The sequence below is a fragment of the Rutidosis leptorrhynchoides genome, chromosome 5 (genome assembly GCF_046630445.1).
Source record: "Rutidosis leptorrhynchoides isolate AG116_Rl617_1_P2 chromosome 5, CSIRO_AGI_Rlap_v1, whole genome shotgun sequence".
Lineage (NCBI taxonomy): Eukaryota > Viridiplantae > Streptophyta > Magnoliopsida > Asterales > Asteraceae > Rutidosis > Rutidosis leptorrhynchoides.
The window spans coordinates 22039473-22065728 of record NC_092337.1 but is presented as its reverse complement, the minus strand read 5'-3'; the positions used below and the strand labels follow the sequence as shown (position 1 = coordinate 22065728).

The 26256-nt window shown below is 30.8% G+C and overlaps 1 long non-coding RNA gene across 2 annotated transcripts; it reads right to left on the bottom strand.

Moving 5' to 3' along the window:
• LOC139848160 (uncharacterized) lies at positions 1-26256 on the bottom strand. 2 transcript variants are annotated; one of them, XR_011759858.1, is made up of 6 exons: positions 26002-26256; positions 25264-25478; positions 8982-9057; positions 8187-8236; positions 8035-8112; positions 1-389 (listed from the first exon to the last, which is right to left on the bottom strand). It is a non-coding gene; the product is annotated as an uncharacterized lncRNA (long non-coding RNA). The 2 variants fall into 2 exon arrangements; XR_011759857.1 differs by lacking the exons at positions 25264-25478; positions 26002-26256 and having other exon boundaries at positions 8982-9230.

Genomic DNA, 26256 nt, shown 5'->3' with positions numbered 1-26256 from the left:
GTTACAATTGAAACATTTAAACCTTATTTCAAAACTAAAAAGATATAACTTATTCAATATCCTTGCTCAGTGATTCTTGCATAACCGAATATAATTGAATAATAATCGTTCATATAATAAACATTAATAGCCACTCTCAAGAAGACTAAAAGAAACAAATTGCAGCAGTGTACAACTGTTTCTTCTCAAACGGGTCACGACACACACCCTTCGATCTCATTCTTATGCATTCAAGTGTTAATGATCCACATTTTAAGCAGTTCTAGACTATGTTGATAGACAATGATCCACATTCAAATGTCAATGATCTGTTATATTGTTGCATCAACCACACCATCAACTTATGCACTAAAAACTTAGCATGTGCTGCCCCTGCCACAAGATGGAACCTGCGAATTGTTATTTAAATAATGCATTATAAAATAAAATAGAACTTATATGATAACAGTGTGCATGTTTTACTCAAGTTAAATGACTCTACTCACATTGTACAAAGAATGAACACGTTACCTTCTCTATAATCTTGAAATAAAGTGCACATTTAAACAACACTTCTATTTGCAACATACAAAACATCCACATTCGATGTCGTTAGATTTATACACAAAGTGACTTATTGCATTGAGCACGAACTATATATATATATATATATATATATATATATATATATATATATATATATATATATATATATATATATATATATATAAGGAAAATTGAATGAAGCCTAACGTATCAGATAAAATTAAGACCACAAAATTTATTCTTAGCAGGTAACATGTAGCTAAAAAAATACCCGGCCACGTGGGATAAGTTTTAAATATTAAAAAAGTCAACGATTGACTTGGACCAATTTTTCCCCTTATTATCTTTAGTAGAATGCCAACCCATTCCTTGCTTTTTCTAAAAAAATTCTCTTCAAAAACATCATTAGGAACCTTGACAAAGTTATTGACAACGTTCAAAACTTTTTTTTTTTTTTTTAAGTTAAGTAAATATCATACCATCCAAGTTAATGAAAGTCTTAATGAAGCTGCCTAATAAATGTTAAACTAGTTCATTGACCCGTGAATTCACGAATTGGTGAAGAAATCTACTTTATAATATTAGTGTCATTGACCCGTTATATATGATTACTCCGTATTAGTTAGTCTAACGATTTCTAATTACATCTCATTCATCTAAACACTTGCCAAAATATTTACCGATCTGACCCATTACTGATATGTAAGTATTGATACTCCATTATACTTACAAAAAGATGAATATCGAAACCGTTTTAACACAAAAACACTTGAATAGATTAAAAGTACGTAATATATCATGAAGGGTTGGATTTTAGCTCAAGTTGAGGTGACCAATAAATGATTAAAACTTAATTAATGTGTCATCTTTGTTTTCACTTAAACATTGAATCATCGGATAATAAATGATGAAACTTAAAAAACCATTACACTATCTTCACATATTTGAAAGAGGTTCATGTAGCTTCATTTGTTCGAACAAAAACAAAATTATTAATCATCATATAAGACATACATTCGATTTTTACGCACTCTCTTTTAAAACTACATTTTTATAAAAAAAAAATAATTATCTCCACTATTTTAGCTCTATTCACATCTCATCATTCATATATGCACTAACTACGTTAACTGAGCTTCTGTTGTACAAAAGATAAAGGAAAACTAAAATCAAATACTATTACCATTACACTATTTTCATTTTAATTTTACATAGAATAGGATTTATATTGTGTTAGATGATGACATGAAAACATTATTTCATTTTTTTAACTCGATTTTATATGTTAGAATAAATTTTCAATTTGAATTCTTAAACACAAATAAACAATGAAAAGTGCAAATAAACTTTAAAAATAAACAATTGAAATGATAAGGAGATGAGAATATAATCATATTAATCAAAAGTTAAAGCATTAAATTTAAAGAATAATTTTTTTTATTTATATATTAATTGGGATTAGCTTGTTAAAATACAGTGCAAATTTAGAATAATATGGAATTAGTATATGTATATGGGTAAAATATCTAGATATTAATATGTATATGAAAAATATCTAGATATTAAAATGTAAAGAAAAAGTCTAGATCCTCTATAGTGGGTGTGTTGGGCTCGTCGAAGCTTCCAACAATTGGTATCAGAGCGGGTCGTTCGGGACCATTTCTAGTGGAGGAAATCGGTAAACGTTGGACGTTTACATCGACTTGTTTTCACCAAGGCTCTAAGGGAGATTCTGTCGGAGCATAGTTAGGAACTGTGAAAGCTCATCGGTCAGGGACCAAGCTTATTGGACGTTGGACGTCATGATGGCAGATCTTGCAAGTACGAGCAGTGGAATCAAGAGTCTCAATAACCACAACTATGGTTATTGGCGGACTTGTATAGAATCCTACCTACAAGGACATGATTTATGGGAAATAGTTGCTGGCAGTGACACAACGCCTCCACCGAAAGAAAATGCTGAAGCCTTAAGAAAATGAAACATCAAGGCCGGGAAGGCTTTATTTATATTGAAGACTACAATCGAGGAGGATCTATTGGAGCACATCCGTGACGAGAAAACACCAAAGGCAGCTTGGGAAACTTTTGAAAAATTATTTTCAAAGAAGAATGAAGCACGCCTCCAGCTCTTGGAAAATGAGCTCGCAGGTATCTCACAAGGAAGTCTATATATTTCTCAGTATTTCACCAAGGTGAAATCTATTTGTCGTGAGATATCTCAACTTGCTCCTGAAGAGAAAGTGAGTGATGCAAGGATGAAGAGAATTATCATCCATGGCTTAAGATCCGAGTATAATGGATTTATAGCCGCTGTGAGAGGATGGCCTACTCAACCATCATTAATAGAGCTGGAGAATTTATTGGCTAATCAAGAGGCATTAGCCAAGCAGATGAATGAAGTAACCATAAAAGACGGAGAAGATGCACTCTTCACAAATAAGAAGAAAGCAACATCTCGAAAACAAGAGGCGATGAAAGAAAGTAAGACATATGGGTGGAAGGGTCACCCAAAATCAAAAGGCAACGCTTCAGGGGGAGCTCAACAAGGAAGAAGAGATCATCGCCAACAATACGGGGAAAATGATAAGAGAAAGAATGGTGAATGCTTCAGTTGTGGCAAGAAGGGTCATTTTACTCGAGATTGTAGATTCCCCAGAAGGCGAACTTTTGAAGGAAATGTGGCCGCCGCAAGAGATGAGAAGAAAGAGGTCACATTCGAAGCAACCATTAATGAGGAAACATGGGATGCAGAAGCAGGACTCTCCGTTGAAGCTGGCATGGATGATCAAGCTCTTGCAGCAACCTTAAAGTCAAAAATAAACTACAAAGATGATTGGATCATCGATTCTGGGTGCTCAAATCATATGACCAACGATGGGACGAAGCTGCAAGAAATGGAGGATTACAAAGGAAAGAGAGTCGTGTTGACAACCAACAATTCAAGGTTGTCTATTTTTCACATTGGAAAGACAATAATTCCAAATGAAGGCGGCTCTCATAAGCTCCAACTCGAGAAGGTGTATCTTGTCCCTGGCCTAAAGAAGAATTTACTATCAGTACCACAATTGACAGCAGAAGGGAATTATATGCTCTTTGGACCAGAAGATGTGTCCGTATTCAAGAGAGTGAAGGTGGTTGGCAATCCAATTATGCAAGGAAGAAGAATAGAGTCGGTCTATGTACTATCTGCTGAAACGGCATATGTCGATAAGACTCGAAAGAATGAGACGGGTGATCTTTGGCATGAACGTCTTGGGCATGTGGGCTACAACAAGTTAAAGGAGATGATGATGAAACACATAGTAAATGGCCTTCCTCAAATTGATATCCGAACAGATACAATATGTGCTGGATGTCAATTTGGCAAAGCTCACCAATTGCCATTCAAGGAGTCAGAGCATCAGTTCAAGACACCACTAGAGCTCATACACTCAGATGTCTTCGGCCCAGTGAAACAAACATCACTTGAAGGTATGAAATATATGGTGACATTCATTGATGACTTCTCAAGATATGTGTGGGTTTACTTTATGAAGGAGAAGTCGGAGACTTTTCTAAAGTTTAAAAAGTTCAAGAACAAGGTAGAAAGTGAGCTCAATACTAAGATCCGGTGCTTACGCACAGATAATGGAGGAGAATATTTATCGACTGAGTTCAATATCTATCTTGAGAAGCACAAGATTAGAAGACAATTAACTTGTCCCAATACTCCACCGCAGAATGGAGTGGCGGAACGCAAGAATCGTCACCTTGCCGAAACTTGTCGAAGTATGCTTCATGGTAAGAATGTACCAGGCAGATTTTGGGCCGAATGTATGAGGACGGCATCGTACGTGATTAACAGACTCCCACAAACAAAGTTGGGATATATTTCACCATATGAAAGATTATGGAAGATCAAACCAACCGTCAACCATCTCAAAGTTTTTGGATGTGTATGCTACGTCTTCGTGCCAGATCATCTACGAAGCAAATTTGAGAAGAAGGCAATTCGGTGCATTTTTATCGGTTATGATGAATCAAGAAAAGGATGGAGATGTTGTGATCCAAATACCGGAAAGTGTCATACTTCAAGAAATGTGGTATTTGATGAAGCGTCTTCATGGTGGTCACCTCAAAAGATAGAGCTTCCAGAATCTCATGGATTAGAAGAAGGTCCAGAAGAAAAAGAAGAACATAAAGAGCACATATCGGATTCAATTAAAAAAGGAGATGGATCGTACTCTAAAGAAACGAGTCCATGGAAAACTGGGGTACATCAATCTACATCCGAAGAGGTTCGTCCAAGCCAAATGGATGCCGAGGAGCATGTGCAAGAATTACGGAGATCAACAAGGTCGAGGAAACCTAATCCGAGGTATGCCAATGCTGCTAATGTGGATGAATCAATACCTATTGAGCCTTCCACTTATGAAGAAGCAGCACAAAGTCAAGAATGGCAGAAAGCGATGGAAGAAGAAATTAATGCACTAAAAGAAAACCAGACATGGAGTTTAGTTCCAAAGCCAAAAGATGTAAAACCAATATCTTGTAAATGGGTTTACAAGGTGAAGACTCGATCAGATGGCTCCATTGAAAGGTATAAAGCTCGACTTGTTGATAGAGGTTTTTCTCAACAATATGGGCTGGATTATGAAGAAACGTTTAGTCCAGTGGCGAAGATCACAACAATTCGAGCTCTACTAGCTTTAGCTGCTAGCAAATCTTGGAAGTTATGGCAGATGGATGTCAAGAACGCTTTCTTACATGGAGAACTTGACAAAGACATTTATATGGAGCAACCAAGAGGCTTTGAGAACAAGATCCATGCTGAGCATGTCTGCAAATTAAAGAAAGCACTATACGGCTTGAAGCAGGCTCCAAGAGCTTGGTACGGGAAGATTGGCGAGTTCTTAGTACAAAGTGGTTTCACAGTTGCTCCTTCAGATTCTAGTTTATTTGTGAAATAAGATCAAGAAAAACTAGCCATAGTGCTAGTATATGTGGATGACTTAATCATCACGGGAGATCACTATGAGGAGATCCAAAGAACAAGGGAGAATCTGTCTATCAGATTTCATATGAAGGAGCTTGGAGAACTCAAACATTTTCTTGGACTCGAAATAGAGCAGAAAAGAGAAGGATTATTTCTGGGACAACAGAAATATGCGCGAGATCTTTTACAAAAGTACGGAATGCTTAATTGCAAACCTATCTCAACTCCGATGGATCCGAATACAAAACTACGAGCAGATGAAGGAAAATGTCTTCAAGATGTTACCATGTATCGAAAGATGGTCGGAAGTCTTATTTATCTCACAATAAGCCGGCCAGATATATCTTATGCAGTTGGAGTGGTTAGTCGATACATGAGCAATCCGAAGAAGCCTCACCTTGATGTTGTACGATGCATCTTAAGGTATGTTAAAGGCACTATTAACTTTGGTATTTTATACAAGAAAACAAAAGAATGTCACGTGACTGGATATTGTGACGCCGATTACGCTGGAGACTATGATACACGACGGTCAACAACTGGATACATGTTTAGTCTTGGATCGGGAGTAATATCATGGTGCAGCAAGAGACAACCAACAGTATCCTTGTCAAGCACTGAAGCAGAATATCGATCGGCAGCATCAGCAACACAAGAAATTATGTGGTTGAAGCAACTAATGGAAGATCTTCATCAATCAACAGATTATCAAGTAAAGCTTTTCTGCGATAACCTATCAGTTATTCGTCTAGCAGAAAATCCAGTCTTTCATGCGAGAACAAAACATATAGAAGTGCACTATCACTATGTTCGCGAGAAGGTCCTTGAAGGAGAGATCAAGATGATGCCAACAAAGACATATGAACATGTTGCAGATATATTCACCAAGAGCCTAAGTAAACCGAAGTTTACAAAATTCAGAGAAGCACTTGGAATGGTCTGCAAGACATCGTTGGAAGAAAATTTGCATTGAGGGGGAGTGTTAAAATACAATGCAAATTTAGAATAATATGGAATTAGTATATGTATATGGGTAAAATATCTAGATATTAATATGTATATGAAAAATATCTAGATATTAAAATGTAAAGAAAAAGTCTAGATCCTCTATAGTGGGTGTGTTGGGCTCGTCGAAGCTTCCAACATAGCTAACATGTGTCATATGGTACATGTTAAAAACATTTATTAACTCGAAACTTTCTTTTTAAAGAAAAAATTAATATTAAATACACATTTTATTTTGGTATCTTTCAAGTTTCAATTTTATTCAATACATTTTAATTTATTTAAGGAAACATTACCATCATAAATGCATCTTATCATGTGTCATGGTGGTTTACATTGTAGCAGAGGCGTCTTTGAGCATAGGCAAGATAGACAGCCGCCTAGGGCCCAAAAATTTTAAAGGGCCCAAAAATTTGAATATCTATATACTTTTCTCAAAATATTCTGTTTAATTAAATAAAGAATGGTCAATTAAAGTAGTAATACTGTAACTTTAAATAGTTAAATACATTGTAAGTAAATAAATAAATAAATCTAAGTATTATTTTTTTATATGTAAAAATTAAACATGTATAAAAGCTCACTTTTATTTTCGCCCAGGGCCCTCAAATTGTTGAGACGGCCCTGCATTGTAGCAAAATCCTAAATAATTTATAAATATTACATCATCAAACCCTTATTTACAACCTTTAAAATCACATGGTACAACTAAAAAAAGCACATCATGACATAAACTCAAACTCCCTTTTATTATATTGTATAGATAAAGATAGATTAGTTGTTATTTTAACTGACATAAAAATTGTTGGAATAATAATTGATTGTACTTTAATTAATGGTTATTATCTATTCTAATTCTTATTACACGCCACATCTTCGTTTCAATATTCGCATTTTGAATAGATAGAGTTTCTAAAAATATATTCAAAGGCATGTAAATAGTGCAGAAAATATTAGTTTTTGTCACTCCTAAAAATATATTCACAAGGCTATCTGACTTGTTTATAATACGATGGAATTGCGTTGGTTTAAAAAAAAAAATAGATTAAGAATTATGATAGATTAAAATTAAATCTGTTTGTTGGTTTCAAAGGCTATCTGTTTGTTCTGATAGTTGGCGTGTAAACTTGTAAATAAAATCTGTTTGAATTTAAATTTAAATTACGAATTACATAGATTAAATTTAAATTTTAAATTAAATACTTCTAAATATTACATCATCAATGGCATGTTACAATTGTATTAAAGCACATATTACAACACCTTAAAACATGTCATTACATCACCCCAAACTCCCTTTTTATAGATAAGAAGATATCGAGTTTCGACAAAAACTTTACAGAGATCAACTCTCTAAACTCGTATGGTCAACTGTAGAAAGAGATCGCATCATTTTTCAAATGAAATACAACTTGCTAAAAAACAGTACTTGAAGGAAGACACATGGCATAACAACTTAGTCTAGATAACATATACAATAACAAAATAATTTACTGCAAACTGAAACCAAAAGAAAGACTATAACATACCCGAATTAAGTTCCCTTGACATCCTATATTATGGGAAGACCAACCATTGCTTAAAGATGTAAGACCAATCTCTATAGCCTGCACCAATATCAAATGATATTAACAACCATATAATAAAAATCAAGAAAAATCAAGTGGAATTATAGACATACCGTATTATGGCTTCAAAGTCCAAAATCCAACTCAACAAAGATCCATCATCCTATCAAAAAAACAAAAAGTAATTCATGTTAGAGATAGAAATGCTAACAACTCATAGCACTCTGCAAAACTATATTCATTTTATACTTCCATATTTACATCAAAGATCATTAGTACAATGCCAATATTTGCATAATTAACAAAAAAAAAAAAAGTCATAAAAATCAAACCATTATATGAATATCTTGAGTGCAACGAACCATTAAAAACATAACGCGAAAACATCAGTTAGGGTATGTACCAAGGAAAGAACGAAAAGAGAAAGCAAATATAAGAACGAAAAGAGAAAGCAAATGTAGTTTAATGTCGAAATTTTTATTGTAAGCCTAAAAAGAATCGGGCATGTCGTTGAACAATGCTACCAAGGGAAAGAGAGTATTATGAAATCATGAGTAATTCATCCACCTTAACAGAGATACTAAATCATGGTATTCTAAACTAAATCCAATACCGACAAAACCATACACAACAAATAAATACTCATGTCCACGTGATTTAACTATTTATCACATCATGCATGGTATTTCACAAACGGGTCAATATTGAACTATGGATAACATAACCAATATTACACCATAGCAAGATAGGAACACAACAACACAACAGATTGTGAATGTATTAGTACTTACGGATTATATACTAACTATTTAATTGCCACAAATGAAAGTACATTTATAAGGAAATAGTTAGGCGTAAATCTATAACAAAAAGACCTAAACTTACTAGTGAACAAAAAGAAAACTTACCATATAAAATCAAGGTCCGTGTTGATCAAAATGGGCTTGTAATACATCTACAGCCCCACATATCAATTTGACGAACCTTGTAACCACATTACAATAAATAAAATAAATTAGAAACTTCACATATAAATCCCCAAATCAAGATAATAATAGAACTCTAATCAACTTTAAAAAAAATTATTTCAGATATAGCTAACATCAATTGCATCAGTGTCCTGGCCCATTAGATCAAGTTTTGCCCAACTTCAAAAGTCCTCTTGTGATGACCCGTCCAAATCCATTTGGACGAATACATCATTCATCGATTTCACAATGAGGTACTGACCTCTATATGATACGTTTTGTAAACATTGCATTCTTTTGAAAAGGCACACCATAAATGAATATATAAATCCAAGGTTTTCGACGTCTGATGATTTCTACGTGTAGACAATCATCGTATATAATAGTTTCTAACAATACATCCGTTGACAATACAGTCAAATAAGATACATGGTGATGATTTTATGAATGCAAAGTTTTCTCGAATAAAGCATGTATGACTCCATGCACATAACTTGTATAACGTATAAGCAAACAGCGGAAGACTTCTAGGAACCTGAAAATAAACATGCTTAAAAGTGTCAACACAAAGGTTGGTGAGTTCATAGTTTTAATGTTGCGTATAATCTTTATATAAAGGTGGATCACAAGATTTCAGTTATTTCATCCAGAAACGTTTATCAAATTATTCTACGAAATTGAGCACCCTGGTAACTAAACTTAACGTATATAATAAGTACCCCTGTTTTAACATACATGCAACCAACATATACAATACACGCAAACCAACGTGTATTAACTCAAATAGTATACGTCTGTTTTATAGTTCAGGCTAGGATTTCTATACCTGGAACAGACGGGGATGTCAAGCCCTATGGATCCATATATAACTACTCGCGCCCACCAGTTCTTATAACCGGCAGTTACTAGTTACCAAAGCTAAGGGATTTTCGGTTCAAACTCGGTGTAGAATTTAGTATGTACTTGTATCCATTGCGTTTAAAATAAAGTGCATGTATTCTCAGCCCAAAAATATATATTGCAAAAGCATTTAAAAAATGAGCAAATGAAACTCACCTTAGCAGCAAATAAGGTCATTCACTAAAAAGTGACCGAAACTCAGAATGCAAAATTAACCGTAGATCTCAACCTATAGAACATATGTTGGTCAATACATGTCTAATAAGCTAGGTTGGGTCATAGTGTATCACAATCCTAATGATCGAGACCGACATGCAAAAGTTAACAAAAGTCATCTCAAAAGTCAACCTGACCCAATATGATCTTTAAATCTATACATGTTTATTAACATAGTATAAGTCTTGATAATTGAACGAATTTATAGTTTTACAAACTCAATATATTATTTATTTCAGGAGCTAAGTTATATTTAAATTATCATGGCAATCGAAAATATTTTATTATTTCACATAGTTTCTCAATACTTGTAAAATCAGATTATAGTGTTTATAAAGCTTTAAAACATGATAAGACAGTCAACTTTGATAATTGTTCAACAAGACGAGACGTGCCTTATATAGAAATTTATTTACTCAATTAGTAATATTTGAAAATCCAATTTATCAATCTTATTAACAGTTGTTTAAATATTAATTGTAGATTAAAAAGCAATTTCAATTAATGTTAATCATAATTCAGTTGACCATAACTTTTAATCCGTTCATCGAAATCATGCGATTTCTAAATGAAAAGTTAATAATTTTTCGTCATCTTTCCAAAAACATGCATATCATATACTTTATATCAGTAATATATGTATTAAATTCGTGATTCATCATAAACTATCTAAAGACAAAATTAAAGCATACAAGCATGTATAAACATATATACTCGAGCACTAGACATGGATACACTATTAAATATATAAAAGATAAGATATGAGTGCTCACGTATCAATATTGAGATTCAATATTGCAGAAAAGTACGTAGACGCAATGGAGATGATAAACACTAGTTTGACCTCACGAGCTATACCCCCGAACTAAATCTATAACCTCCAAAATTATAACCCATAATTTCCTTAGCTCTATCCCGCTCATAAAACTCGTTTTAAAATGATTTACTCATAACCTCGTCGTAGTATTTTATGTGTATTATTAATAATAATACTAATACTATTAATAATAATTAGATTAATAATAACATTAATCTTAATAATAATAATATTAATAATAATAATAATATAAATATAAATTATAAGTTACAGAGAAAAGAAAAAGAAATGTGAAAGTGTGTGAATGTGTCGAGCAAAACTGGCCAATTTATAGCACCTCTTCTGTCACCAGCCCCCATGCGATCGCATGGGGTTTGTACTGGTTAGCCATGCGATCGCATGACTGTAAAATCCAGCTCATAATGTTTTGTTTTCTTGTTTGTCGACATATTCTCACTGTAGCAAATAGTGTTTTACTGTAGTAAATAGTGATTTTCGAAAACACTGTAGCTTTTCGGGTACAGTAGCAATTCGAAAATACTGTAGTAAATTAGTATTTTACTTGTTTATCTTAAACGTTTTAGTTAACTTATCTAAATATCAATCGAATCAATAAACGAATGTTACTATCGTTTACTAAATAACTTGAAATTATATATATGTATATATCTTTATTTAATATACATAAATCAGTTTTTAAATACACATTGCAAGTTATTTATGAATAATTAATATTCCAACTTATTGTGTATATATATATATATATGTATGTATATATATATATATATATATATATATATATATATATATATATATATATATATATATATATATCTATTTACAAATAGATGTTCGTGAATCGTCGGTCAATAATCAAAGGTTAACTGAATATATAACATTAGTTCAAAAAGTTTGAGAATCAATATTACAGACTTTGCTTATCGTGTCGGAAACATATAAAGATTAAGTTTAAATTTGGTCAAAAATTTTCGGGTTGTTACAGTACCTACCCGTTAAAGAAATTTTGTCCCGAAATTTGATTGGGATAGTCATGAATGACAATAAGTATGTTTTCATGATGCATACGAGCTGAAAATTAGAATTTTATCATCATTGAGTAATATAGATAAAACAATTTGTTTTTGTGAAGAGTACGAGTGAAGTTATCAGAAAAGAGTGAAATGAATAAATGTAGATTCGTCATATCTTTTGACGTAGATAGGATTGATTTCCGGATTTTAAGGGATTTAGAGAAAATCTTCGTAATAAGATTTGATTCTTCGATAATTAAGAAAATTAGGATCTTCTTTGATTAAATGAGATAACCTGTCACGATTGCTCTGTCAGATTTTTCGCTATAAATCCACTCCCTTCGTTTCTTTATTTCCACATCTCACCTTCTATTCTTCCTCCCTCAACTCATACTTTAAAGTATTCGTCAATATGCTCCATCCAGTTTTAGTTCTTGATATACTCCTAACTTTCATATCTATCATTCTTCTTTTTCATCTGCCGCCGGAGGAATCTATTCACTTTTACTATACTCTTGGCTTTATAGTGTTTTTAGTTCTCCCGTGTCTTTACGTTGCAATACTTATTGATATACACGGTTTGTAATTTATGTGTTGTCGTCGGGCTTTATATCTTTCCTTATTTTTCAGAGTCCCTGCTTCTGTCTTTCTATAATCATCGACATCCACAGTTAATGCTCTCTCCTATTTGCTGCGATTTATACCTCCATTTCTATTTCGGAGCTTCATGCTCTGTTTTCTCTTCTATCCATTAAGCACCGCATGTAATGGTCCATAATTCGCAGATATGAATTTCGGAATGAACATAGTTAATGTTCTAAGAAGAAAATCGTAATGGCACGGTCTTGATTTGTCAAATTACCAGAATACCTCGGAAAAGGCCGAATCATCAAGAAAAATATTTACTTGATATGTTTAGAGTTTAAGTAGAATACAAGAGTCGTGTAACATGGCACATGACGTTATGATCTGTGAATCATCACGTTCCATTTAGAAACTCAGAATTACTTACTGTAATATAACCACGTTGATCAAGTGTCGTTATATTATACTAACTCATGCTTCAATTCCCAACGCTTCTTCAAAAACATTCATAATTTGAACTCGAAGGTTTACAGAATATAGAAACTAAACAGTTTCCTTTATGATGTAATACGGATAACGCGAGGAGATAAATGATTTCAGAATAGTTATGAGGATATCTCCAGAAATATCGAAGATATTTATAATAAAAGATACGATGATATCTTAGAATTTCTAATATTGAAAGATGATAAAGAAGATTTGTCCATAAAGGTTTAGAGTCAGGAGTAAAATATTTGTTAATGACTTCAACAGATATTGAATCATTTGGATTCTTTGAAGGCAGGTTTAGTCTCTGTGATTTGTCCACAGCCTCCTTCATGGTTTGCTCAATCCGTTTTCCAGTTCCAAACCTTCTCTTTTTCTGATTTCACGACCCGTCCTAATCCATCTGGACGAATACATTTCATTTGGTTACATCGCGAGGTACTTGACCTCTATATGATACATTTTACAAACATTGCATTCGTTTTTAAAAGACAAACTTTCATTACATCAAAAATTGACGGCATACATACCATTTCATAATATATCTAACTATAATTGACTTAATAATAATCTTGATGAACTCAACGACTCGAATGCAACGTCTTTTGAAATATGTCATGAATGACTCCAAGTAATATCTTTAAAATGAGCAAATGCACAGCGGAATATTTCTTTCAAACCTGAGAATAAACATGCTTTAAAGTGTCAACCAAAAGGTTGGTGAGTTTATTAGTTTATCATAAACATTCATTTCCATCATTTTAATAGACCACAAGATTTCTATTTTCATTTTTCATAAACATCATCTCACATCAGGCATTTTGCACAAACTGCATAGAGATAAAAATCATTCATATGGTGAACACCTGGTAATCGACATTAACAATACGCATCTAGAATATCCCCATCATTCCGGGACTCTCATCGGACATGATAAAATCGAAGTACTAAAGCATCCGTAACCCGGATGGGGTTTGTTAGGCCCAATAGATCTATCTTTAGGATTCGCGTCAATTAGGGTTTTTGTTCCCTAATTCTTAGATTACCAGACTAAAAAGGGTGATATTCGATTCGATAATCCAATCATAGAATGTAGTTTCGATTACTTGTGTCTATTTCGTAAAACATTTATAAAAGCAGCGCATGTATTCTCAGTCCCAAAAATATATATTGCAAAAGCATTTAAAAGGGGAACAAATGAAACTCACAATACGATATTTTGTAGTAAAAATATGCATACGACGGAACTGAACAATGCAGGGTCGGCCTCGGATTCACGAACCTATATATATATATATATATATATATATATATATATATATATATATATATATATATATATATATATATATATATATATATATATATATATATATATATATATATATATATATATATATACACATAATTGTAATCAAACAAATTTATATATTAGTGACATTATTGTTATATTTAGTAATTTATAGGTTTCATTAATTAATTAAGTATATTTATTTTTATATATACTTTAAAATATCAGTATAGTTATGTTTATATGTATTAAATATTTTTATTACGTAACAAATATTTATTTGGTAAAATAATATTAATAATAAATAAAAATTATATTTTATAATAATAATAATAATAATAATAATAATAATAATAATAATAATAATAATAATAATATTAATACTTAATAATGATAGTAATTATAGTCATGATAATAATAACGTTACTAAAGATAATAATGTTAATGATAATTCTAATAATAAAAATGATAGTTTTTAATGATAACAAAATGATAATTTTAATAATAATGTTAATTTTTAATAAAATGATAATTTTAATTAAAAATGATAGTTTTAATAATAATGATAATAATGTTAATAATAATAATTATTATAATGATAATATAAATTTTAATAGTAATAGTAATAGTAATAATTAATTAATAATAATAATTATATGTTTATCATAATCATGACTATAATATATATTTAAATCATAATTAACATTATCAAAATAAAAAGATTGAATTTTGGTTTATACCCTTCGAGAGAATGAGAGATCGAGCGATCGAGTGTGATCGTGGTGAAATCTTACAAAAAACAAACTGGGTTATCATCATGATCATAGTCATAATCATAATCATAACTTCGTCATAATCATTATTCATATATCATCATCATCATCATGAACTAACATCATCATCATGACATCCATTATTATCTATATCATCATCTATATTGTCATGTATCACCTATCATTTTCATTCGATCCACCACATGTTTATCACCTTTATTACGATCAACACATAATACCCATCATCATCGTTATCTTTTTATGTCATGGATCAATACTCTAACCCTCATCTCTATATATTACGGAATTAATATCACACTCCACTCTCATATTGGCCCAAAGGAACAATTGGGTTTCGGCCCAATACTACAAACATGTTTTCAGTCTAAGATAAAGTTCAATATGCTAAACCCGTCTAAGTTAAATGGCTTTTAAAATGACCCAAGTGGAAAATAAGGGAATCTCGGCCCAATACCCAATCAAGTATACGGTTTTAATAGAAAAAGGAACAGGTGGCCCATCGATCACTTTAGCATTGGATACTTCATATCATAACCTACAGAAAGCAAATAAAACGAAAAGAATGATGATGGTAACGACTGTGGATTAGAAACCATAGAGAGAAAAATAATTACACGACTAGTAGCAGCGGTTTAATCAGAAAAATAGCAGCAGTCGGTAACAACAATAGTAGGGTTTACGATGGGTTATGTGGTGAAACAGAAACAGATTAAAGGAACAGCAGTAGCGAGAGTTTGTGGTAGTAGTAGCAACAGGGATACGTTCTTGGTTGGGCTGCAAACAGGAAACGAAAATAGAAAAAATAAGTGTAATAAGAGTAGCTAATAAGGGCGTTGGTTGTAATGGTTTGGAACAGGAAACTGTAGCGCAGAAGTAGTAGGTTATTGTTTCGATCATGTTTGATTGTTGACTTATGGGTTTCAACCGAGAACCCACTAGAGGTATTTGGTATTGTTAAATCTAAATAGAAATATAATTATGCTACAAGTGATTGTAACATTAAATGGGTTTGAAACTGAAAAAGTAACAACGACTTGCAGCAAGTTGGCTGAATTATAAAATAGACACATAAGCTGATTGTCTTGCAGATGTAATAGGGTTCGATGGATTTTGTTATGGTAAAAGAAAACGTGAAATATCACTTGGTTTGTCTTGGGCCTGGTTCAACAGAAAATCGATACAGGAAGAAACAACCAAGAGAATTTCAATGTTTATGGAGGTTCACGAAGAAGAGAATAGAGAGAGAGTGAGGTGGTGTTTCACCACGGTTTGAAATAGAAAAAGAAAGAAAGAAAAAGAAAAAAAATGACAGTAATAGTAGCTCGTAACAGTAGCTACAACTTGGTGGTCATTTGATGGTGTTTTTCCAAATAGCAGCAGGAAGCAGAAATAACAAAACAGCTGGGTTAAGTGATGGTGACGGTTTGTGGTGGTGATAAAGATGGTGGGGAAGTGGCGGTTGATTATGGTGACGTTTATGGTGATCAAATGGATTTCGGTGGTGGTTCGGTTGTAATTAGAAAAACAGAAAACAAATAGCATTAATGGGTTTCCAATGGTGTTGCCATGGTGGTCCGATGGGATGTGAGCCAGGGTGATGGTAGTTGTAGGTGAAGAAGAAGAAAGAACATGAGTAAGAGATGGTGAGGTGAAGGTTCACGGTATATATGTATATATAATACTTATAATAGATAAATGGTCGTGAATGAGACTTAAAACAGAAACACAATGATTTAATTAATCATTCAATCACAATTCAATTAAGAGCAGTAGATGATTTTGTATGCATATGATATATGTATATATATAATAAAGAGAAAGACAGATAGAAGAGGTAAAGCAACAAACACAGTACTCTTGTTATTAAATCACGGATTCAATTACTATGTTCCCTACCGACACTTTTATCATGAAGTATTTTATTGCATCCATTGCTAAACAGTTAATGTATAAAAGTGTTCCTAAAAATCCCAAATTTTAAAATTAAATTCATTTATTTATTTCGGTCATTAATTAACTGTGTAAAACCTGAACAAAAAGACTCGCCTAATATTTGTTTTAAGTTCCAAGTGATACATACGGAGTATTAATATTCAAACTAAAAAGATAAAAATAACTCTGACAAACCTAAAATCTTAGTAATCAATTTACAGTTCACCTTTTATTTTAAATCTTCTTGAACACGTATTAGATCTATATGAACACTAGCGAAATGTCAACCGAGTATTACATTTAATTAATAAATGTATTCAATAGACTTTAATATCTATATATGGATTCCTTTTAATAGTAATTTTATTATATCTTATATTATTTTATTTTACAAAAATTAATTCTAATAACTAGATAATATAATATTTCAAATTTATATTTCGAATTAATATATATATTTATATTTTTAAATATATATGTATCTATTTACAAATAGTTGTTCGTGAATCGTCGAGAACAGTCGAAGGGTAATTGAATATATGAAAATAGTTCAAAATTTTTGAGACTTCAATATTACAGACTCTGCTTATCGTGTCGGAAACATATAAAGATTAAGTTTAAATTTGGTCAAAAATTTCTGGGTCGTCACATCTGAGCTTTGCCAACACACTATTCTTTATCATCAAACTTTTGGCTGATAAGGTCGTTTACAGATTTTGCTGCTTCATCAGCATTCAAAGTTATCATAACCGAATCGTCGGTTATCAATCCGAGGTGTTTTCAAAAGTTTGAAGGGTTTACATGAAGATTGTAATTGTCAAGAAATATATGATGTTCTAGAATTTTGAATGATACAAATTTTTTTTTCTGGGTTTATGAATAGAAGTGATGTTCTAGCACAGTTTTGAAGTCAAAGTATAGCTTTGAAAGATGTAAGAATCTAAGAGTGATGTTTTCTGTTAAATCTTGGCTTGGATTCCAATTTTTCAAAATCAGAATATGTAATCAAATTTGAATGCGAATGGTTGTTTTGATTTCTAGGAAAGAATGTATATCGTTGTGAAAGTAGTAAGTATAGTTGATGATTTGTTGAATCAGAATCGAAGAATGTAACATATTATTTGTGAATTTATATATCTTTTGGGTATTACCTACCCGTTAAAAGTTTCACAAATAATATTTTGTACAAGAGAATTTTATTACAATTTTTATGAAAATATTAGTATGTATATTTTCTTCAAATGTAATACAGATTTAATGAGTTAATATTATATTAAGCTCATTTGATTTTCAGCTGGAACTAGAAATGAATAATCTCTAAAACTTTAGAAATTTCGTAATCTTCGTGGATTATCTCTTCAACGTAAATGAAATTATGAATCAATACTTCGTTATTCATTTTTATTGATATTTCCTCGGTGAATGATATTAGTGCTCGTGGAATTCTTATGAACTTCATAAGATAAATGATGTTTTCTAGAAAGTTTCGAGTACATCGAAGATAAAAATGTAAAATCAAACATGTAGTTGATTAATACACTAAGTTTATTATGAAATGAAATTCATTGAGTTGAAACAGAGATTGTAGTTAACGATGGTTAAGTCGTTAATGAAGGATGTACATCATAGCATATTAGTAATATGAATTAACCGAGTAGTACCTACTAGTTAAGATTCACAAGTAATAGCTTAGTACGAAAAGATTTATTTTGATCTCAAAATTCATATATATATAAAATATACATATAATTTCTTCAGAGGGAGTGAGTTAATACTTCATAGCTCATTTATACGATATACGCATTGTTGATTAGTGATGATGTTTGCGGTGATGATGGATCTGGCGGAGCTTGTGATGTTGTATATGCTGCTGATGCTGATGATGCTGACGGTACTGACGGTGCTGGTGATACTGACGGTACTGTTGATGCTGCTAGTAAAACAAATCTAGCTTGTAAATCGTGCACCATTCCAATCAGGATTTTATTTCATCATTTCTATTCGCTCAATCATTTGGTTTACAATTAGAACTAGAATAAGTAATCTCTAAAACTTTTAGAAACTACATATTCTCTGCAGAATATTTCTTCGATGAAGCTATGAATCAATACTTCATCGTTTGTTGTTGTTGGTATTCCTTAGTATCTATGGTGCGTATGACGTTGATGTTCGAGGTACAGATTGCGATGTTGAAGTATGGGATGCGGAGGTTGTTGTTGGTGGTGGTAATGGTACCGTTGGTGTTGATGATGATGGTGCTGTTGATGCCGGTGTTGCCGCTGGTGCTTGTAACCTTTGTGTGAAGACCCGTCCTAATCCATCCAGACGAAGACCATATCGATTATAAACGATTCACAACAGTTAATTTCATCGCGAGGTACTTGACCTCTATATGATACATTTTACAAACATTGCATTCGTTTTTGAAAAGACAATCTTTCATTACATCGAAAGTTGACGGCGTGCATACCATTTTATAATATATCTAACTATAATTGACTTAATAATAATCTTAATGAACTCAACGACTCGAATGCAACGTCTTTTGAAATATGTCATGAATGAATCCAAGTAATATCTTTAAAATGAGCAAATGCACAGCAGAAGATTTCTTTCGTACCTGAGAATAAACATGCTTTAAAATGTCAACCAAAAGGTTGGTGAGTTCATTAGTTTAACATAAATAATCATTTCATAATTGTAATAGAGCACAATATTTCATATTTCCATTTCTCATAAACATACGTCCCATGCATAGAGATAAAAATATCATTCATATGGATTGAACACTTGGTAACTGACATTCACAATATATATATAAGAATATCCCCATCATTCCGGGATCCTCCTTCGGACATGATATAAATTTCGAAGTACTAAAGCATCCGGTACTTTGGATGGGGCTTGTTGGGCCCGATAGATCTATCTTTAGGATTCGCGTCAATTAGGGTGTCTGTTCCCTAATTCTTAGATTACCAGACTTAATAAAAAGGGGCATATTCGATTTCGATAGTTCAACCATATAATGTAGTTTCGATTACTTGTGTCCATTTCGTAAAACATTTATAAAAATTGTGCATGTATTCTCAGCCCAAAAATATAAAGGGTAAAAAGGCAAATGAAACTCACCATACTGTATTTTGTAGTAAAAATACATATGACATTATTGAACAATGCAGGGTTGGCCTTGGATTCACAAACCTATATCAATTGTATATTCATTAATACATATAATCGTAATCGATTAAATATATGTTATTATTATTATTAATGTAATTTATATATTTAATAATTTATAAGTTTCATTATTCTTATATTTTCATCTTATATACTTAATTGTTAATTGAGTTAAGTTAAATATATTTTTATATGGGGATTACTTGTTTGTATTTAATAATTATAATAATACTAATATTAGTAATAATATTGATACTTTATAATAATGATAAAAATGATAATAATAATAATAATGTTAATAATAATATTAGTAATGATAAAAATATTAATTTGAATTAAAGTAACTATAATAATATTAATTATAATAATTCTTTTAAAACATACTATAGTTAAGATTTTTAATAATTTTCATAATAATATTTATATCTAAATTTCTATATTATTAATTTTAACAATATTATTAAACTTGTATATTCATAGTTATAATAATCATAACATTCGTGTTTAATTTATAAACTAATGACTATAGTTTCTTTTAATATTAATTTGTATTCATAATCATAATCTGCATGTGTTCATATAATTATAATCAATCTCCTAATCTTTATCATAATATTTTTTATTTTAAATTAACCTGTTTAGTATTCTTGAAATCCCATTATTATTACTAACAAAATAACACAATTAATAATACTAATGATAATCATACATAAAATCTTAATGTTCATCATACATAAATATAATACTACAATAATGATAATACATACTTACAATAATAATAATAATTATAATTGTAACTATAATTATAATACTAAGAATGTTTGATATTTAATGCTTTTATTAGTAATAACATATTAATAATAATATGCCTACCATAATTATAATAGTGATAATAATAAATAACAATACTAATAATAAATAAACTTTTAATATAAAGGACTACCTTCTAAGGCTTTAATAAAAAGAATTGCACCGAACCAGAATCGAACCCGAGACCTCTCATTAACCCAACACTACACCAAACCATCCAAGATATTCTGTTTTCTTGATTAATACGCGTTTCATATTTATTTAAACCCGTAAAAATCTGTTTCCTTCATCTTTTTCACTCGACAGCTCAATCACAGACACCATAATCAAAATTGTGAATTAAATTGTTGGGTGTAGGTATTATAATAGAAACAGATATGTTCGGTTTTTGTGTAATTGAATTAACAAACAACAACAAAAAAAAAACAAAAAAAAAACGAGCAGCCTTGCTGCTGTCGCTGAGTATAATAAAAAAAAAAAATTGATTTCGCGAATAAGATTATTTCATGTTATGTTTATAACATGAATTAGGTTAGAAAATAGTCAAGGAAACTTTTCCAATCAACAATTTCGACAGAAACCGTCTTTAAAACATCAATTCGATCTTTGAACAAACCTTTGACTTTTTGATATAAAAACTTTGACCTTCGAATTCGGTTTCATTTTGTAAAATTAATCTTTGAAAGTTTGCAGATACTTTTAATAGATGAATCCTAACAACTCCTCAATTCTAGATTTTGACAAATAATTTGATTTCGAGTTTTGAAGAAAAAAAAAAATATGAAACAGAGGTTTCAGCTCGTAAAAAAAATAGTTTAATTTAACAGTTATCTGTGTTAATTGTGATAAAGAGTAGAATGAATTGTGTGACGAAAAAATAAGGGATCGATTGATATATACACTGTAAGTGTTTTTGACAGATTATTCAATCCAAAGAATAACAACAAACCTTTTGTAAAGCAGATAGTGAAATAAATAATTAAAAGTTAAGTCTGAGTTTGATACTTAACTGCTTTTGGTTTTAATCGTGGACAAGAATTGACACATAACAAATTCGAGTACGGAATTAAAAAGATGATACTCATAGGAAGAGGAAATAACGCGTTATTCAAAAATTTATATATATTCTAATTAATATTAATTACTAATAAATATATAAATAATACGTAGTAATACTGGTTTCCTTATATAATTTTCTGTATTTTATGTATGCATAATTATATATAACCGTGTTTATATATTCTGATTATGTATCGGTATTTATATATATATCTCAAATTTCTTATTTTTGTTAATCTTAACTAATATAATTATACTAATACTTATTTGTATTAATAATACTAATAATATTATTATTAATAAATATGTTATTGATAAAGACTAATAATAATATGATAATATTAATACTAGTAATGATAACTTTAATTACTAATAATGACAATAATATTATAATTGATTATAATAATCTTATTAGTTATAATAATATTGATATTATTAATGATGATAATAATATTAATAAAGATAATATAATAACGTATACATCTCAAATTTTTATCTTTATATTTCATATAAGAATTAATAATATTAATAATACAAATATTAATATCAATATTAACATTATTAATAATAATGAAAGTAATAATAATATTGATATATTAGTTATATTTTAACTTGTAATACATTTAATATAATATAATATTACAACTTATTAATTATATCATATTTATTAATTATATATATATATATATATATATATATATATATATATATATATATATATATATATATATATACTATAAAATAATATTTAATGAATATTTAATATTTATATATTTTATATATTTTATAAATGTTATAATGTAAAAATTATTATTTGAAATCTCTTATTTATATATTCATATTGATAATAATATCATATATTTATTTATTTATATTCATCTTAACGATAACGTATCTATCTTGTTATATCACATTTTCAATTCCAATTGATTAAAGTACGCCTTATTAATATTATATACTTACACTAATATATTTATGTTTATATTTTTGTATATATATATATATATATATATATATATATATATATATATATATATATATATATATATATATATATATATATATATATATATATATATATATATTTGTACACAATCGTTCGTGAATCGTCGAGCACAGTCTAAAGGTAAAATGTATACATGAAACAGTTCAAATTTTCTGAGACTCATAATTACAGACTTTGCTTATCGTGTCGAAATCAATAAAGATTAAGTTTAAATTTGGTCGGAAATTCCCAGGTCATCACACTTGGCACCATATTCTCTAAAGTCACTACTCGAGCGCGAAGCTCGTTGACTTCTTCTATTACACCGGGGTGATTGTCGGTTCGGGCGAATGGATGAATAAGATCTAGAATTTGAGATAGTATATAATCGTGACGAGATACTCGAGAAATGAGAGAGAAAATGGTATTATGAATAGGTTCACCGGTAAGTGCTTCAGGTTCCTCGCCAAGAGGGAAATGTGGTGGATTGAAGGGATCGCCTTCTTCTTGTCTCCAATGATTAAGTAGACTACGAACCCATCCCCAATTCATCCAGAATAGATGATGGCTAATTGGTTGATCCATTCCGGTCACACTGCTTTCGGAGCCCAGGTCGAACTCCATATCGGAATAGCTGTCTGTGACGATCGCTCCAAATCCATATGAACACGTCATTCGTCGATTTCATTGCGAGGTATTTGACCTCTATATGATACGTTTTGAAAACATTGCATTCTTTTGAAAAGGCGCACCATAAATGAATATTTAAATCAAAGGTTTTTGACATCTGATGATTTCTACATATAGACAATCACCGTAATATAATAGTTTACAATAGTACTTTCATTGACAATGCAGTCAAAATAAGATACATGGTGATGATTTGGTGAATGCAACGTTTCCTTAAAAAATATGCCATGTAAGACTCCATGCACATAGCTTGTCTAACATATAAGCAAACAGCGGAAGACTTCTAGGGAACCTGAGAATAAACATGCTAACAAGTGTCAACACAAAGGTTGGCGAGTTCATAGTTTTAATGTTTTGCATAATCTGTACATAAAGGTGGATCACAAGATTTCAGTTGTTTCATCCAGAAACGTTTATCAAAATATTCTACAAGATTGAGCACCCTGGTAACTAAACTTAATGTATATATAATTTGTACCCTTTGTATAATCATCTTAATAATACAAGCAAACCAACTTGTACGCTTCTCAAATAGCATACGTCCGTTAAAAGGCTAGCGCTCTAGCTCGGACGGGGATATCAAGCGCTATAGATCCATATACTACTACTCGCGCCCACCAGTTCTTATAACTGGCAGTTACTAGTTACCAAAGCTAAGGGATTTTCGTTTCAAACTCAGTGTAGAATTTAGTATGTACTTGTATCCATTGTGTTTAAAATAAAGTGCATGTATTCTCAGCCCAAAAATATATATTGCAAAAACATTTAAAAAGGGAGCAAATGAAACTCACCTTAGCAGCACATAAAGTTGGTCACCGAAATGTGACCGAAACTCGGAATACCCAAATAACCGTAGATCTCAACCTAGAGAACATATGTTGGTCAATAAATGTTTAACAAGCTATGTCTGGTCATAGTGTATCATAATCCTAATGCTCGAGATCGACATACAAAAGTTATCCAAAGTCGTTTCAAAAGTCAATTTTCGAAAATAGTGATTCAAAAATAGTGATTTTCGAAAACACTGTAGCTTTTCGGTCAATAGTCAAAGGTTAACTGAATATATAACATTAGTTCAAAAAGTTTGAGAATCAATATTACAGACTTTGCTTATCGTGTCGGAAACATATAAAGATTAAGTTTAAATTTGGTCGAAAATCACCCTCTTCTAAAAATCACCCTCACACTGAATCAAATACGTACCTCAACAAACAACATCCAACAAATTAACAAAAAAGCTCAGAATTTTACAATAGCGTGCTTAATCAGTTCAACTCCAGTTGTTTCACAATTCCCATTTGACTTATTCATGTTATACTATAACAAACATAAGTCAATAGTAAAGATAATCAACCACTAAAGTTCTATTAATTAACAGTAAAAACAACGTTTGTTAATATATTAAACCACAAAATATGCACATTAATAAAATAACATGTTACTCCTTACCGGAAACAAAGGTGATTAGTTTGAACAACTTCAATGTTATGTGCATCAATTCATCATACATTTGGCACATGCGTTGTTTCAAATTTCTTCTTTTTTTTCTTTCCAATTTTAGTCCATATCCTTCAGTAAGAGCAAAATGATACAATATCTCGAGCCATGTCCAATAGCATTGAGTGATGCTGATAACTACATATATCAAATCCTCAACCAAATGCCTAAAAGAAAACATTAAGAAATATTCACTATCAATTCAGGAAGAACATTATAAACCATCGAGTAACCAAAGAATGAGTGTACTTGCATGAAATCCGAATTAAATATGTATCTCCATTAAGCTTAATTGTACTTAAAACAATAATAATGAATATCAAGTTCAAACAATAAGTTAACAAAACCATGACAATATACGAAGTATTATTTTTAAGACATTTCATCGAACACATTATGTGCATTTCCTTCCATACGATGTTGTAAACACCCACTCCGTGCATTTACTGAATCGTGTGTAAACAATATCACAACACTATAACATGGTTAGATATGTCTAGCAAAATTAAGAAAAAAAAAATAGACATCTAGTATCTTCTACATCGAAAAAGATACGCCAAGGAGAAACCCTAAATAACAATATTAAAAGAAGACATATAGTATTAAAACCAAGAAATATATAATCCAAGTTAAGACTTATTACAAATTCACAAATTTAAACCCTAAAATGGAATGAAGAAGCCGAAATACTTGGTGTTTTTCATTTTCTACAACCGAAACAGTAGGCATCGCAAATGAGATGAACTTGATTAAATTAAAGAAGATGAGCAAAAAATACAGAAAGCAAAACCCTAAACGGACGAAGGTGAAACCCAGATGCAGATTAAGATCAGATGCATGAATGGTTTCTCCATGGCAACTGATTCTGAAATTCAAACCTAAATTGAGAAAAGGGTTACCTCGATGTATAAAAGCCAGGCACGTGTGAAGCTTTTTAATTCTGAG